The following is a 19,204-nucleotide window of genomic DNA, read 5'->3' on the forward strand; positions in this document are numbered from 1 at the left end:
TTGAACTTCTTTTCTTGGATCGTTTGTAATGTGTAGTCATGAGTAGTTTGGTGTAACTCTATTCTAGTAATGTGTAGTCGTGAGTAGTTTGGTGTAGCTCTGTTCTAGTAGTGTGTAGTCATTAGTAGTTTGGTGTAGCTCTGTTCTAGTAGTGTGTAGTCGTTAGTAGTTTGGTGTAGCTCTGTTCTAGTAGTGTGTAGTCGTTAGCAGTTTGGTGTAGCTCTGTTCTAGTAGTGTGGTGTAGTCGTTAGTATTTTGATGTAATGTTAGCATTCTACCGGTTACAACTGAAGTAATGCCATCGTGTTTTGCTTGTTGAAAGTTGTTAGCAATCTTGTTGATCTCTTGATTGTAATGGAAAAGTTACTAATCTCGTTAATGTTAGCAATCTGCATTTTTACCATTTACAGAATATGCATTTTTACAGCAATCTGCAATCTGCATTTTTACAGCAATCTGCAATTTGCAAATTTTTACAGCAATCTGCAATCTGCAAATTTTTACAGCATCTAAATTATGGATTGCTTTTTAATTTTACACAAATGCAGGTTAATAGTATAATATGCTCTCAGCCATTTTGTCGGCTGTACAGCTTCGTAGACAGCTAAAATTAAAGAAACACTCCCAACAATAGAAATTATCAACTCACTCTAGTTCAAAAGAAATATCACTGGGGATTCACAACTCACAAGATCTCTTAAGCCTACCATCAAGACATCTTCCTAGATAAAGCAACATACATAATGTAACTGGAAAACAAAAAACAACAACTACATAGATAAGTAGTAATGGCATTGTCATATATTTTGAACCCACAAAAACTTACAAACACTTGTTCAAGGCAGAGTAACATCAAAAAAGTCAAAATATTAAGTTTCATCATGCCATTACATAACACTGGAAAACAAAACACCAACTTCATAATGCAACTACTTCTTCCCACCCCTTTTTGCCTTCAATTTGCCAATTCTTTTCTCCTTTTCAACTGTCAACTTATCTGAATTCGTAGATTCTTTTCCTTTCTTTGCGTTCAATTTGCCAATTCTGGTCTCCTTTTCAACTGTCAACTGATTTGAAGTCATAGTTTCTTTTCCTTTCCATGCCAATTTTCTTGGTGAGTATGGCAGATTAGTTGGAATGCTCACACCATTGTCATGTCCTTTGAAGTCAATCCTCCTGGTACCAGTTGGTCGAATCTGTATCTTTTTAGCTTGATGCCTAGTCCTAGCTTCAGAAATTGCCTTCGGCCTTACAATTGTCTGCTCGTCTTCACTTTCATGCTCACATCTATCCTTATCAGCAACTGCACTTGAAGGTGCAACATGTTGCTCATCCTCAGATTCATCAACAACTATTTTTCTCTTTGACTTTGAAGGTCCAATAGGTTTCTTTTCAATTTTATTTGAATTTGAAGGACCAGCAGGTTGGCTACTCTGTTAACTTGAAGAAGCAATAAAGCCAGGAGTAGGCATGAAGACACTACCAGATTCTTCTTGACTGGCTTGGGGTGCTGACACTGGCACATCTTGGGCTAGTTGTTTTGATCTTTGAAGCTATAAAAATGACAAAATTAGTTAGATATAGTATTAAGTAGTGTAAATATTGACCAAGTAAAGAAAATTACATACCATATGACATCTTCTTTGGTTGTGACCTGTTGCACTACAATGTCCACATGTCATTTTTAGTCCTTTTCTTGAAGCTGACCACACCCCTTCCCTTTTCCTTGCCTCATCATTTTCTCTCTTTCTCTTAAGTTTTGGCCTGCCTACCAATTTATGTATTTCTGGTGGCTCCATAGCATGAGAAGGATCAACTTTCCAGAACTTCTCACCTCTAACAGGTTGTATTTTATGCATTTATACCAACATGTAAGCTTCTCTGGAATACTACCAACTCAACTGATCCAGTGGTTCTTGTTTGTCATGAAGATATGCTTTAATGGCATGAGGACATGGTATACCAGTCAAGTCCCATGTCCTACATGTACACTTCTTCCTATTAAGATTCACCACATGCCTATCTTCACCCTCAACTACCTCATATCCTTGGTCTCCATTAGATTGAACTTGACAACATTGTGCAATGATGTTGAAATCATTATACAACTCCATGACATATGGACTAAAATCTCCTTTCCAATTTTTACCCTCTTCTTCAAGTTTTTGCAACCTATTCATAATCTATATAACAATACAACAGTAAGATCAACATAACCTATCAATATAACAATCAAATCAAACTATATTCTGCTATTTCTATTAAAACACTAGATCTATCAATGAAAATAAATATACAGAGAATTGAGCACTGCTCTTTAAGGCCTTAATCTCAAATGTAAAATTTAGTTCCTGATAAATTCGTTTTGTAAATACCCAAGAGATTCAAATAAAGAAAAACAAGGGCATAGTTCACAACAAAAAGTAGCAGAATTTGAAAAGAATAAGAAAAATTACAACTTTGTGAGCTGAAAACTCAAAATCACCAAACTGTAAACAACCCAAACTCTAATTTTCAGTATTATCCCACATTAATCTAACCTACATAGAACCTAATAGTTAGATTAAGATAATATAAAATATGATAATATAAACAGTAACAACTTACCTTGATTCTAATATTTTCTAACATCTTGATTATAGGTTTTGCCCTTGCTTCTAGAATCCATTTGTTGAATGACTCGGTAAAATTATTCTCACATGAGTGATTTTTGCAGACAGTGTCAAAATAAGCCCTGCACCAGTTTTGTGCAGGGTACCATACCAAATCCTTTGCAGCTTGTTTAGACACAACACCCATGACTTTTAATTGATCATGAAATTCTTCTTCATAGGTGCTCCAGGCAGACCACTACAGTAACTTTCTCATATGTACACCTTTCCAAACCTTGCTCCAATTAGCTTTTATGTTCCTTGCACACCATCTATGATGTGCTTTAGGAAACAGCTGACTAACAGCATCCAGTAGCCCTTGTAACAATAAAAATCATAACAAGTTAATGTATTATTTGTATAAGAATTTAACTGAAAATCAGAAACTTATTAAAATTAGAAACAACTACCTTATGCATATCAAACATGAATGTTACTCATTCACCATCTGCAAGGTCTAGAGAATTTCTCAGCAACTCAATAAACCATTTCCATGTCCTAGATGTCTCTCTGTCCACCACTGCCCAAGCAAATGGATAGAAGTGTTTCACTGAATCTTGTCCCATTGCAACCAACAAGATTCCCTTGCATTTTCCTTTTAAAAAAGTCCCATCTAGCCCTATAAAAGGCCTCAAACCTCCTTTCCAACCATTTTTTAAAGCTTGAATGCACACATACATTCTTAAGAATCTTCTTTTTCCTTGTTCCAAAGCATCTCTAGATATATTTATGATAACATCAGTACCAGGGTTGATGTTCCTCAATTCTGCATAGCCCTCCAACTTATTGAATTCATCAATGTAGCTACCCTCCAATTTCTCTAACACAATGCCTTTTAACCCTCTTCATCTTGGAATAACTAACGTTCAAATTAAAATTATCATCCAAATCTTGTCTCATATCATTTACACTGTACTTTGGATTATTCTGAAGTTTTTTCTTGAAGTAGTGTGCTAAAGCTAGTTGAGTGGCTCTTCTATTCTTAAAAGCATTTTCACCACATGAGTGTTTGGTGTTCAAGGTTTTAATTTTGAATCCCTGATTTTTCCTATCTTCAGATATCAAATACTCAAATGGACAACCAATATCACACAAGTATCTCAATCTTGTAGAGTCACTTTTTTCAACTTTAAGTGCAACCTTTCTAACAATAGAGTAAAAACTCACAATTCTTTTAGCTTCTTTAAGATCTTTAAAGCACATACCCTTTTCCAACTCTAAGAATCTATCTAGCTTGTCACTGATCTCTCTGTTTTTTTCCTTTCTAAAGACTTCCAATTCATCACTATTGTAATCACTAGGAATAGGTTCATTCTGATCCTCATCCTCCTCATTTGATTCACAATCAGTTGCTACCTCTACTGGCACAGCAGGGTAAGGCTTGTTCAAGTCACAAATATTAGGAATAACAACAGTAGCTTCACCCTCATCTACAACAAATAATTGAAGGATACTAAACTGACTAGACAGAACAGATTGTAGAGTCCTAATGCTTGAATCATCCTCAAGCAAATAATATCTACCAGTTGGCCCTGTTACTAACAGTTGTTTCACAGCCCTAAACCCATATTTCTCAATGAACTCTGAGCAAATGTCAATATATGACAGCAAATCCACATCATAACCATGCCAGGTTTCATCCAATTTTTTAATGTATACAACTTGAGGAGAAAGGACCCACTTGCCCCCATAGTTAAATACTAAATCCACTTTTTCGGTCATTCTTCAAATTTTTTACATGGCAGACAAAAAAAGTGAAAAGGAATTGTTAGCCATAAACAAAACAAGTTATAGGAAAACTAACATTATTTAATTTGAAGATAAAGGTAGTAAAGATATAGGGACCACTAACATTATTTATTTCAACTTCACATAGAATACAACACTAAAACAAGCAAAAAAGTGCACAAATTGGGAACAATAAAGTCATACACATACTAGTCACACACATACCTCACTCGAGAAAAAAATCTATAAAGCATGTAAAAGCAATAAAAGGCCCTAACATAAGAAAACAATGTATAATGTCAACACTACACAAACTTCACAACACTACAGTACAATAGACGAAATGCAATCATAAATTGAATAGAACTAAACCCTAACGATTTACGAATACATTTAATCGAACAATCATTACACAATATTTATAAAAATTATTAAGAGTAAGTCTTCAGTTCTTACTTTATCGGAGTAGCAAATCGATTTCTTCACGTTTTACTTGAACATCGCGGCAGATCCAACAATTGATGATGGTGGGGGGAAATATTTAGGGTTTTGTTTAAAGAAATGGGTAATGGGTGTTTCATTTGGATGGGTTGGGTATTTTGAAGATGGGTCGGGTGGATCCGGTGGTTTGGGTCAAACAAATTAGGCTTTAATTAATTAAATTTCTAACCAATTACAACATGCCACGTAATAAATTAAATAATTAAATATATTTACTAAGTAGTCTATTAGTCAAAAGGGCAAAATAGGTCCCTAAAGGTTAACCCCAAGGGTATTTTGAGGCCAAAAGGTAAACGAGGGGTAATTCTGATACTGTAAGGGTATTTTAGACCCTTCTCCCTATAAAGAAAAACTGTTTAAAACATGATGTCAACTCTGTGTGTAGGCAAAGATACATATAACTCTGAGATGTATGTAAAAATACAAATAACGTGATGTATATAAAAATACAAAATACAAAATACTACTGTGGGAGTTTCTCTAACCGACAACCATCACTTAAGAGCTATAGTGATGATACATCACTTTACCTCATGCTGCCAAGGACCATCCTATACCTTGCCGGGGGTATAGGACCTAACTCACTAAGTGGATCCACTAGTCTATGCTAAAAGGATTAAAGGGTTCATCTAAAAATTATGACCCTTTTCTATCCAAGATGACTACATGGTTTATGGAGACGTGAGTTATCCAAACTCAAGCTGGTCCCCATATCGGTTCTCAATACTACTCCCAAAATATGATCCTAGCTCTTTATGCTTAAAAACAAACTTATTTCTGTGATTTGATATAATTGCTCAAAAACATAGCTCAAAGGCTATCTTGGAAATCAAAGTTTCCCCTCTTGCTTTATTGTGAAAGCATTTACTCTTTAACTAAAAACTAGCCCAAGGGCTTTTTACTGAAAAATTAGCTCAAAGGCTCTTTACTGAAAAACTAGCTCAAAGGCTCTTTACTGAAAATCTCAGTTTCCGTTCTTATTTAAATGTGAAAATATTTTAAACTCTTTTGGGAATACATAGTCCCCATATACTTTTGAAGAAATGAACTTCAACTTTACTCTTTACTGAACTCAAAACTTAAGTCTTAAAATAGAGTTAAAACGTTTGTAAAAGACCTTTGGAAAACATTATGAACTTCCAATAACTTGACTCTTGACTTGACTCTTAACTGGTCCTTGAATTGAATTTTGGATTCAAGGATTGTGATATGTGATTGGAAGGATCTCATGATGTTTAGGACTGATTTTTGATAGCTAAACATGAGAAAATACAAAAATATAAATATTTGAAAGTGGGTCGACAACGCAGAGAGACATTTAAAATTTAGTTTCAAAAATGACTTTTGAAGCAGAACGCTCCGTGACAGCTCCACACGTGAAACGGATTTTCCCAATTCTGGGGATTGGCTCGGCGACGCGTCACCACTACGAAATTTCGTCCGACGAAATTTCTTCTTTGTTTTTCAGCTCTAAACCCTCTAAACTCCATGGATTCTTTCCCCCAAACACTTACAACCGATTATAGGATCAAAGTACATAAGATTCTACTCAAAACACAACTAAAAATGTGAATCAATCTCAAGAAACTCCAATCAACACAACCCACAAGAATTCAAACAAAATTTATCAAGAACTCAAGGATTTACTTTCAAATCTAATAACTTCGCTGAAATTGAATCATGATTGGCACGTGGGTGAACTATCCCAATGCTATGTGATCTCACATACCTTGTAGGGATCACCCCCGACGAAATCCACAACTTAATCTCGACGAATCTTGAACGTTCTTCTCCTTTCTCCTCTTTTCTCCTTTCTCCAAGCCCTAGCATGAAATTCACTTTTCTAAAATTGACTAAAATATGAATTTACCCCAATTAAACTCCTAAAAACGAATTACAATAATTACATAAGGAAAAGACTAAATTACCCTTCCAAAATACGGATTAGACTTTCCTTAATCCAACAGCCCAACTTCCAAAGGGCATAACATACTCATACGGACTCGGAATCGCACAAACTCGACGGCGTTGGAAAGATCATTCCAAGAGATTTCCAACCATCTTTGAAAGTACACCTAAATCATTGAGCTAGGAGTTATGGTCGTTTGAAGTTGACCAAAAACACACTTTTCCTTAAACAAATTTCCAGATTTTCATTATTTCCAAAAAATGACTATTTCCAGTTCTTAGCTTCTTCCTAGCTATTTCAATTTGTGAGATGTAACAATATCTCCCCCTTGGGAACATTCGTCCTCGAATGAGATTACTCTTACTAGGCTAAGGGTGGTAGCATCAAGTTCAAACACCCAACAAGAAAATGCAAACAAACAAAATGCTCACTCATAATTTAAAGAGTACTAAGAAGAGAATTAGGACCTTGGTCTGCATTTTCTACGTACTCAAAGAGATGTGGATAACTCTTCTTCATATTCTCTTCAGCTTCCCAAGTAGCTTCTTCAACAAATTGAGTCCTCCAAAGGGCTTTTACTGACGCAACCTCTTTTGTTCTCAAGCAATCTAGAATCTGAACTTGAATCTCCTCATAAGACAAGCTATCCTTGATACCAATATCTTCGGTTGGTATGATCAATGAATGATCATCCATGCACTTCTTCAATATGGAGATGTGAAACACCGGATAAACCGCGACTAACTCTTCTGGTAGCTCTAACTCATAAGCTACATTGTCAATCCTCTTGGATATTCGATAAGGACCAATATACTCGGGACTAAGTTTTTTCTTCTTACCAAACCTCATAACACCCTTCATGGGTGAGACTTTGAGATACACCCAATCATCTATTTCAAACTCTAACTCATTTCTCCTAACATCAATGGAGGATTTCTGACGACTCTGTGCCATTTTCAACCTCTCTTGAATGACTTTGACCTTCTCCATAGCTTGATGAACTAAATATGGTCCTATCAATCCTGCTTCACCAACTTTAAACCATCTAATAGGAGATCTACATCTTCTCCCATAAAGAGCCTCACATAGACATTTGGATGCTAGCATGGTAACTACTTTTGTAAGCAAACTCAATGAAAGATAGGTGATCATCCCAATAACCCTTAAAATCAGTCACACAATCTACCTTGATACCTCTAAACACCATCTCCCCCTTGTTTAAAAGCCATCACTTTCTGCTTATGAACATTTACCTTTAACTCAAGAAGAAAATGATCTTGGTCTTGCTTGCCTTTTACTTCTGACACTAATGATGATTCAGCCCCATTCATCACCACTACTCCTCCATCTGTGGAATCCATAAGTCTGACTCCCATGTGTGCAAGTCTATGTACCTTTTTTGCTAACTCTTTCTTATCTTGCTCAAACTGGGCGATACTCCCATAGATAGCAGCTCAAGGCATCAACAACAACATTAGCCTTACCTGGGTGATAAATAATACCCATGTCATAATCCTTGAGTAATTCTAACCACCTCTTTTGTCTCAGATTAAGCTCTTTCTGACTAATCGCATACTGAAGACTCTTGTGATCGGTGAACACATCCACATGAACACCATAAAGATAATGACGCCATATTTTCAAGGTAAATACTACGACAGCCAACTCTAAGTCATGGGTTAGGTAATTCTTCTCATTAACTTTTAACTGTCTGGATGCATGAGCTATAACCTTGCCATTCTGTATTAATACGCAACCCAAATCAACTCTATATGCATCACAATACACTACAAAACCTTGAGTACCTTATGGTAAGGTCAAAACTGGGACAGTAGTCAACCTCTTTATCAATTCCTGAAAGCTTTTCTCAAAACCTTCAGACCATTGAAATTTAACTGTTTTCTAAGTCAACTTGGTCAAAGGAGATGAAATAGTTGAGAACCCCTCTACAAACCTTCTAGAATAGTCAGCCAACCCTAAGAAACTCCTAATATTAGTTGGAGATGTGGGTCTAGGCCAATGGTGCACTCCCTCTATCTTCTGAGTATCAATTTTAATTCCCTCTCCAAACAAAATGTGGCCTAAGAATGCCAAAGACTCAAGTCAAAATTCACACTTAGAGAACTTGGCATACAACTCTCTATATTTTAGAGTCAAGATAACTATTCTGAGATGGCTAGCATGATCTTCTTCATTTCTTGAATAGATTAGTATGTCATCAATGAAGACGATAACAAACATATCTAAATAATTTTTTAAAACTCTATTCATAAGGTCCATGAACGCTACAAGTGCATTGGTCAAACCAAATGACATGACCAAAAACTCATAATGACCATAACGGGTACTGAATGTTGTCTTTGGAATATCACATTGGCTTACTTTCAACTGCTCCTACAACTCCTTTAACTCTGCTGGTTCCATTCAGTATGGCGGAATAGATAAAGGATGAGTGTCTGGGAGAACATCTATACCGAAGTCTATCTCTCTCTCAGGAGGGACTCAGGGTAGATCATCTGGAAAGACTTCTGGAAACTCTTTTACTACTGAAACTGGCTGAATAAGAGGTATCTCAATACTAGAGTCATTAACACAGACTAAGGGATAGGCACACCCCTTGGAAACTAACTTTCTCACCTTAAGGTGCGAAATGAAATGACCCTTAGGCACTGCTGAACTACTACTCCACTCTATGACTGGCTCATTAGGAATCTGGAACTTGACAACTCGAGTTCTACAATCTATTGACGCATAACATGCATGAAGCCAATCCATACCTAGAATGAAATCAAAATATACCATCTCTAACTCAACTAAACCAGCCATGGTGTCTTTGTGATTGACGGAGATGGGACAATCACGATAAATTGGCTTAGCTAGAATAGACTCCCCAACAGGTGTAGAAACACAAAAGGGTTCACAAAGTTTTTCAGGAAGAACATCAAACTTATTTGCAACATATGGGGTTACAAAAGATAAACTTGCTCTTGGGTCTAGCAAAGCATAAACATCAAAAGGAAAGACTTTGATCATACCAGTGATAACATCTAGAGAGTTCTCTTGATCTTGACGATTAGTGATTGCATAAAGACGATTTGCTCCTCTGTCGGTACCAGAAGTAGCTCCTCTAGGTGCAACCATGTGTGGTGGAGCAACTGATGAAGATTGGGCCCTATTGCCCTGATTTCCACTACCTTGCATGTTCTTTGGGCACTCTATCATGAAGTGACCCTCTTGTCCACACTTGAAAAAACTTGTCTGACCATCACGACACTTACCTTGGTGGGTTCTACCACACCTAGCACATGCAGGAGCCCAGTTACATCCTTGTACCACACTACCCTGAGACTGTGTAGGTCTAGCTCTGAAGTTCTGCAAATTCTTGCCATTATACTCACCTTTGTTTCTCGGTGCAGGTGCACTAGCAGATGATGGAGCAGGTCCCTTTTTCTTTTGCTGAAAGGACGACCGATTCACGTTACCCTTCTGCTGCCCGGACTCATTCCTGGTCTTAGCTTTCTTATTTCTAAATTTCCCTCTATCCCTCAACTTCTCTTCCTCAACCTGCTGTACATAAACCACCAACCGCGAAATATCCATGTCACCTATTAGCATTGCAGCCCTACCTTCCTTATTCGATAGATGAGACAACCTAGCAACAAATAAGCTCATTTATTCCTCATGTCCGCAACCATCTCCGGAGCATAACGGGATAGTTGGGTGAACTTTAGCCCATATTCGTGAACACTTAGAGAATCCTGCTTAAGTGTGAGGAACTCACGTACCTTGGCCTCTTTCAATTCTCAGGGAAAGAAAAGCCCTATGAAAGCTTCCTCAAAAAGGACCAGCTCGCAGTTGGTTCATCCTTAGCTCTACCCCCTTTCAACTGAACCAAGTCCTAGCAACATTCTTCAGTTGATATGCAGCCAGTTCAACTCGTTCAGTATCAACAACATGCATAACCTCAAATACCTTTTTCAACTCATCAATAAAGTTCTCGAGATCCTCAGTAGTGCTCAAACCAGTGAAGCTTGTAGGATCCATCCTCAAGAACTCTCAGATCCTAGAAGTATCACTCACTTCTTGTCTAGCTCCTCTCTTTTGCCCAAGCTTATTAGTCACAACTTGACTGAGAAACCTTATTGCTTCCCTGAACTCAACATTTGTGACTTCTCCTTGAGGTTGAACTTCAGGTGCATTTGGTAACTCTTGCTCCTCAATATTACGCCTAGCAGGGCGACCTCTGACAGCTCTTCGTGGAGGCATAATTATCTAAAAATACGTGCAAGCACGAATTAGAAAGAAACCTTTTAGAGATCAAACTCTAACTCACGAAATGAGTGTGAAAGAAGTGAGAAATTTTCCTAAATGTTGCAGCCTCCTAATTATAGATGTGGCGCGCTTCACACCGATAACTAGGACTCTACAGACACAGCTTCATAGACTCCCTAGGACTCTTGAACTCTGTGCTCTGATACCAAGTTTGTCATGTCCTGAGCCTACACACTAGGCGGGACTGGCACTCGAAGACCATTTCTGGTCCCAAGCAAACCCTTGTCTGGCTTACTTACTGAGCGGAAGACTTAACTCATCACATATACTTTTATAAAGAAACTGGAATGTTATAAAGGAACATTCAACTGGCCATTAAGGCAAACTCAAGTCTTTAACATATGAAATGAAAATGTAAAGACAACTGAACAACTAACTATCTGACTGTCTATCTATGAAGCCTCTAACAAATGAGAGGGATGTCGGGACAGGCCCACGACATCCTAAAGAACTAGCTAATAAAACTGAAAGCAATAAAAGGGATACTCCGTAATGCAAAGAGGCTCACCAACAGACTCTGAATTGCTCACTGGATCAACAATGTGCTGGATGTTGATCCTAGTTACCTGGGTCTACATCATAAGACGATGCAAGACAATTGGCATCAGTACATTGAATGTATGAGTATGCGAGTTGGAATGCTAAACACAAGTTAAGCTTGAAAAGAATCTGAAAAGAACTAAAGAACATACCTGGCTCAACTCAACTCAACATAACTGAACTCATTTCAATGTAAAGTAGTTTAAAAACAAGTGCAATATAAAGAAAATTTGTTTAAAACATTATGTGAACTCTGTGTGTATGCAAAGCTACATATAACTCTGAGATGTATGTAAAAATACAAATAAACTGATGTATACGAAAATACAAAATACAAAATGCTACTGTGGGAGTTTCTCTAATTGACAACCATCACTTAAGAGCTATAGTGATGATACAACTTTCCTTAATCCGGATTAAACTTTCCTTAATCCAACAACCTAACTTCCATAGGGCATAACTTACCCATACGAACTCGGAATCGCGCAAACTCGGCGGTGTTGGAAAGATCATTCCAAGATATTTCCAACCGTATCTGGAAGTATACCTAAATCATGTTGATATAGGATTTATGACCGTTTGAATTTGACCAGAAACTCATTTTTCCTTAAACAAATTTCAGATTTTCATTATTTTCAAAAATTACTATTTCCTGTTCTTAGCTTCTTCCTAGCTATTTCAATTAGCTAGATGTTACAACTCAAATGACATGTCTTTAACTTGTGTATCAGATATCCCCATTGAGAGGGGCCATAAAAATCACTCTTCCTTTTTTTTTTTAACTCAATGAGTGTAACACCCCATCTCCCCCATCGTTTGTACGAACAAGTTCGCATCGACGAACCTATTATGACTTAGGAGAATAAGGTCATGATCAAGCCTAAGGATTAGGGGTCCAAGAATATATACACATAATGTATTAAGCTAAGGTTAAAGTATTTAGATTTGGGTAGAAATAAGGAATGAATCAAGTCACCTACTAGCTTGACCTACGTGCTTTACCTATATGCTTCACCCACTAGCTTGATCTATGTGCTTCACCTACTAGCTTGACCGATGTGCTTCACCTAGTATATTGACCTATGTGCTTCAGCTAGTAGCTTGACCTATGTGCTTCACTTACTTGATTAGATGTGCTACTTCCTTAAGATCCACCTACGTGGTTTGAGAAATATTCTAGAAGTGGGACATAAAAGAAGTCCATACTATATAGGTATTTAAGTCAAGGATGGCTTCATAAGAAGACCATGTGAAGGAGGGACCCACTTTGGACAAATGTTTCAGGAATACTTCAAGGTTAAGCAGCCTAGGGCGGTTGAAGGCCTTTTAAGGTCAAATGTTAAATCTTTTTTTTATTCTTTTCACTTTGCTCTTCGAAGTTTTCTCTCAACCACAGCCAAGAACGTCTCTCCTCTCTCTCTCAATTTGTTCATGTGGTTTTCATACCAAAAAAGTCCCAAAACAGTACCCTCTCCTCTTAGCTTCAAGAAATTTGAAGGTTTACTTCAATGAGATTTAAAAAAAGAAGAAATCAACAATTATTGCAGCCAAGTTTTATTTTTGGAATTCAAGAAAAGGGGGGTGGAAATTTCTCTCCAATTAAGACATGCTGAGAAGGCAATGTGTGAAAAAGGGCACCCTTGAGTAGAGGGTTTGCAAGCTTGCTGCCCGGCTAAGGTTTTGGAAAGGCTGAATCATGGTAATACATAGTACTGGTTGGGAGAAAAGGTATGTAAGGCTAAAAATCTCTTCCGTTGTTAAGGAATGAACCCTTGTTACATATATCTCTTATATAAATAAGATACTAGATTACACATGTAAAGTGTGTTCATATGTTTAATACACATTTTGTCCATACACTGCCTAATAGCTTCAATTGTCCATTTGATCATATATTTCATTTACACAAATGATCACATGTTACTTTCATTGGATACCACTCCCATTGTACGTAGTCTATAATTTTACCTCATAGAATATTTACTGGTCACATTATACAATTCATATGTTGTTAGTTGGAATGCAATTGTCCCTGATTTGAAACTGCCCAGTGCATCATTAGTTCCCATGTTCACGTACCATTTTATTTCATATCATCTACTAAGTATTTAGCTATTACATATTCTTATTGAGATATTCCTTACCTCATTGTTTGAGGAGTTATATGTCTTAACTTGATCTACACATATGTTTCCATTTGAAATGTTTAAATGTTCATTGTGTCATTTAAGCTCTAAATAATACAAATGTTACATTTGCTACTAATGTTAATGTTGCTGCCTCAAGTGCATATTCACAAGTCTTCTACTACTGGTCCATAGTTCCAAATCTCAACAATGATTATGACTACCAAAACAACAATCTCAAAAGAGTTATGAATATCAAAACAACAATCTCAAATATTAAAGAATCTAAGTGAAACAATCTGTATAATCATGGGTGGCAGCTCAGGGGAAAATGCCTAGCATGGGTCGATCCCAATTGTTATAGAAGGGTGGCAGCTCAGGGGAGAAAGCCTAGCATGGGCCGATCCCAATTGGTATAGAAGGGTGGCAGCTCAAGGGTGAAAGCCTAGCATGGGCCGATCCCAATTTGTGTAATAATGAGGACCGCATCCCAGGGGTTAAAATGCCTAACATCAGTCATCCTCTTCTACCACTAATCAACTGGTCATATCTATCACATTCCTTCTAAAGATTATAAATAAATAAAGAGTTAAGAAAATAGTAAAATGTTTATTTATCCAAGTATAATAACATATCGTATTACCTATTGTTAATAATCAAATCCAAAGGTAATTGATTAATGTGGTGAGAATGGTAATTTTAAGGGTTGCTCCTCGTTTCCAAATTCCTCGAATGCTCATGTGTTTACATGACCCCATAGTTACTTGTTTATGTGTCATGTGTTCTCATAGTTACTTGTTCATGTCTCACTTGTCCCCATAGTTACTGGTTCACATATGCCTGCTCTCATAGCTTACGTGACATAACTTGCTTGTTTATGTGTCATGTGCCCATGATGGCTCATTTGTATATATTACATACCTTGCAACTCACGTGTTTATATGTCACGTGCTTCAAAGCCCACTTTCTTATGTTCCACATGCTTCATATACTCACTTGCTTATATGTGTCTTATAATACACTTACTTATATCCACCACATGTCTTATGCATCACTTTCTCAAATGCTACATATCGTCACAACTCACTTATTCATGTGTCACATCTTCTTATAACTAACCTGCCCATATATTAAATTCCCTTTTGTGCTCCTCTGCTTGTATGTTATAAACTCCACGTGGCTTATTGGTTCAACAAGTATTTTCCCTCTATGCTTATGCGAGAAATATGTTAGGATAAAGTATCATGATGAAATAGATATATTCCCAAAAGGAGGATTTAATTATGTGTCTCAATTTATGTCAATTCATGCAGTTTTGATACATGAACAAGAGGAGGTACTTAAACTTACATGGTTATAAGTTGTTACAATAGATTCATACTATGGTTGCAGTCCCTAAGTGCTTCTAGCCTAATATGTTTCATCTGTTCTCTTATAGGATTTTTAGTACTTATCTTGCTATTCAATCTTCCTTACATACGAGTACAATTCCATATGTACTCACGTTCCTTTTTATTTTGTCGGGGGAGTGGGGAGGGGGGGTGCATTCATAATGCAGGTACATACATTCAGCTGGCAAGTTGCTCGACATGCATCCTTCTTAGGTTTTTTACTATAGTCAGTGAGCCTCATTTCCATTTGAGATCTTGTCTTGTTCATATTAGATAGATGGTTTAAGGTACGTCGGGGACAAATCATGTCATATGTTAAAGGCTTCATAGACTATGTCCAAATAAGGTTTATATATTTAGAGTTATGTCCCCCATACTACCCTCTAGGTCCATTGAGATAGCATCTGCACCTATGACGTTTATATGTATATAAAAAAAAGTATCTTTTCATGCTAGTTGTTGATCAAGACATCATTTAATATCATTTGTATATGTTCCTTGTATGTATTCCAAATGAGTGGTTCGCTCGGTCATGTGATGGTATCAAAGTTAAGGCACCGAGTGCCGGTCTCCCTCACCCAAGCTTGAGGCATGACAAACTTGGTATCAGAACATTATGTTCAAATATCCTAGGGAGTCGATGAAGCCATGTCTAGTTGTCCTTTTTATTGGTATGTTGTCGACCACATCTATAAGAGGAAGGCTACACGGGCATTTAGGAAGTGTTTCCTTTCATTCATGTTCTAAATCGTGCAATACAACTAAGCTTTGAAGAATCATTCTGCTCTGTGTGATTGGGATTATAGAGTGGTAAGTGAGTATTATCTTATTAGGTCATGCATATGCTAAGAATGCGAGCCATGAATTAGAATCTTAAAGCTCAAGTGTTTATTCACTTACTGAGAGAAAGATAATGAAAGTTTTAGTTGCTCTTAAGGATATGCGAATCAAGAAGGAAATGAGGGTGAATTAGAGTAGGTATTACAAACGATGAGGTAATTATGAACTCAAGCTATTAACTAAATGTTATAAAAATATTCAAAAAGAGGTAAGAATGACCTTTTAGAGGTTCAAGTCAGTTAGTCTATGAAGTTAATACTAGACAGATGAAAATAATGGGCTAGAAAGGAAAAGGTTTATACACTCTAATATGAATAATCTACAAGGCTAAGGAAAATTAAGGTCGGATGATGGTTGATTGGTTAGACATAAGCATAGCACTATGCTAGTAAGTTTTAATTGGGAGAATTCTGTTAGATACTAAGTAGATAAGAATAGTGTTTGAGTGTGTCATAGGTCAAGTGCTGCAGTATGATAATGTTCCTTGTTAAAGGAGAAGAGTTGAGTATAGTTACTGAGAATGTTATTAAAAGTGAGGTAAGTTGTGCTTGTTAAAGGTTGTCTCATATGTTAAATGAATAAGAGTAGCCTTATTTTTTATTACTTACTTAGTTATGGTACATTTATTGTGATGCCTTTGGAGACTTGTACATGTGTGTTTCTAGTTAGCTGTCGGTTTTAGATAGTTTTACAAAGGAAACTCTGCCAAAATATTTGAAAAGTTCTAAAGATAAGAACTATTAGCTACAACACACATACAAAGACGAATGTGCCAAAGGGGGATGATGTAACACCCCATGTCCCCCATCATTTGTACGAACAAGTTCGCATCGACGAACCTATTATGACTTAGGAGAAAAAGGTCATGATCAAGCCTAAGGATCAGGGGTCCAAGAATATATACACATAATGTATTAAGCTAAGGTTAAAGTGTTTAGATTTGGGCAGAAATGAGGAATTGAATCAAGTCACCTACTAGCTTGACCTATGTGCTTCACCTATTAGCTTTACCTATGTGCTTCACCTACTAGCTTGACCTATGTGCTTCACCTACTAGCTTGACCTATGTGCTTCACCTAGTAGATTGACCTATGTGCTTCAGCTAGTAGCTTGACCTATGTGCTTCACTTACTTGATTGGATGTGCTACTTCCTTAAGATCCACCTACGTGGTTTGAGAAATATTCTAGAAGTGGGACATAAAAGAAGTCCATACTATATAGGTATTTAAGTCAATGATGGCTTCATAAGAAGACCATGTGAAGGAGGGACCCACTTTGCACAAATGTTTCAGGAATACTTCAAGGTTAAGCAGCCTAGGGCGGTTGATGTTGCTGCCTCAAGTGCATATTCACAAGTCTTCTACTACTGGTCCATAGTTCTAAATCTCAACAATGATTATGACCACCAAAACAACAATCTCAAAAGAGTTACGATTATCAAAACAACAATCTCAAAGATTAAAGAATCTAAGTGAAGCAATCTGTATAATCATGGGTGGTAGCCCAAGGGCAACAACTATTTTCCCTCTATGCTTATGTGAGAAATACGTTAGGATAAAGTATCATGATGAAATAGAGATATTCCCAAAAGGAGGATTTATTTATGTGTCTCAGTTTATGTCAATTTATGCAGTTTTGATACATGTATTTGTGGACAAGAAGAGGTACTTAAGCTTACATGGTTATAAGTTTTTACAATAGATTAATACTATGGTTGCAGTCCCTAAGTGCTTCTAGCCTAATATGTTTCATGTGTTCTCTTATAGGATTTTCAGTACTTATCTTGCTATTAAATCTGTCTTACATACGAGTACAATTTCATATGTACTCACGTTCCTTTTTATTCTGTCGGGGGGCGCTACATTCATATTGCAGGTACGTACATTCAGATGGCAAGTTTCTCGACATGCGTCCTTCTCGGATTTTTCACTATAGTAAGTGAACCTCAATTCCATTTGAGTTCTTGTCTTGTTCATATTACATAGATGGTTTAAGGTACATCAAGGCCTTATCTCGACACATTTACATATCATGTCATATGTTAGAGGCTTCATAGACTATGTCCAAATAAGGTTTATATATTTAGAGTTATGTCCCCCATACTACTCTCTAGGCCCACCGAGATAGCATCTGCACCTATGACTTTTATATGTATAAAGAAAAAAGAAGTATCTTCTCATACTAGTTGTTAGTCAAGACATCATTTAATATCATTTGCATATGTTCCTTGTATGTATTCCAAATGAGTGGTTCGCTCAGTCATGTGATGGTATCAAAGTTAAGGCACCGAGTGCTGGTCTCCCTCAACCAGGCTTGAGGCGTGACAATGAGCCTTTTCTTTACAAAAAAAAAACACAAATTCCTTGTGTTTTTCAAGATGGTAAAAAGAGAAAACAGTGATGCAATGGTGGTCTATACCTCTATATGCGGTACGTTATAGAGGTGTAAGTAAGATCCCATGAAGGAGGTACTCAATTAAGATTACAGCAAACACACATCTGGCTTAGGACATTTGGTACACCTGAACAAGCTGTTATGACTTATGATAAGGCTGTGAGGATGTATTGCAACCCTAAAACAAAAACAAATTTTCTGCGCGATAAATGAAGATAACGTCGAAAAGATTAATCCTAAAACTGATAGTGATGATAATTATAATAATCTCAATCAGAGCAATGATATCGAGTCATCTTCTAGACTCATCGACAGGGGTGTAGCTACATTTTTGAAAAACTATACTACATATATAAGAAAAATAATATACAAAGTAGTTAAATAACGTATCCTAGACACTCTTAACACAACAAGGTGTTGTACTCTAGTGGTTTAAGGTGCCTGAGCCAAGCCATTAAGCGTTTGTGAGTCCGAATCTCGTTTTCATTTTTTTTTCAAATTTTTTCATGTATATTAGGTAGTTTAATTTTAAAATTTGTAGTGCACTCATTCAACCAAAATAAAAAATATACTCGTGTACAATTCCTGCACACCCTTCGTGAAATTTTTGGTTACGTCACTGCTCATCGATTCTACTCCTCCGCTGATGGCACTTGAAAAATTCTATTTCAAGGTTATGAGGAGAAGTGGATTGATACCTCGTGACCTATATAACAGTGGATGTGAGGTATAAGATCAGCCACCAACAATCAAAGTTGAGCCTTTCCATTTTGATGAACTCAATCTTTATC

The 19,204-nt window shown here is 36.8% G+C and overlaps 2 pseudogenes; both read right to left on the reverse strand.

Annotated features, from left to right (window-relative positions):
• Window positions 1-381: 381 nt before the first annotated feature.
• Window positions 382-1,638, reverse strand: LOC125831887 (uncharacterized; annotated as a pseudogene).
• A 1,511-nt stretch (window positions 1,639-3,149) lies between these two features.
• Window positions 3,150-4,373, reverse strand: LOC125831888 (uncharacterized; annotated as a pseudogene).
• Window positions 4,374-19,204: the final 14,831 nt, after the last annotated feature.

Source organism: Solanum verrucosum, unplaced genomic scaffold (genome assembly GCF_900185275.1).
Source record: "Solanum verrucosum unplaced genomic scaffold, falcon-dt-bn FXZP01000018.1, whole genome shotgun sequence".
Lineage (NCBI taxonomy): Eukaryota > Viridiplantae > Streptophyta > Magnoliopsida > Solanales > Solanaceae > Solanum > Solanum verrucosum.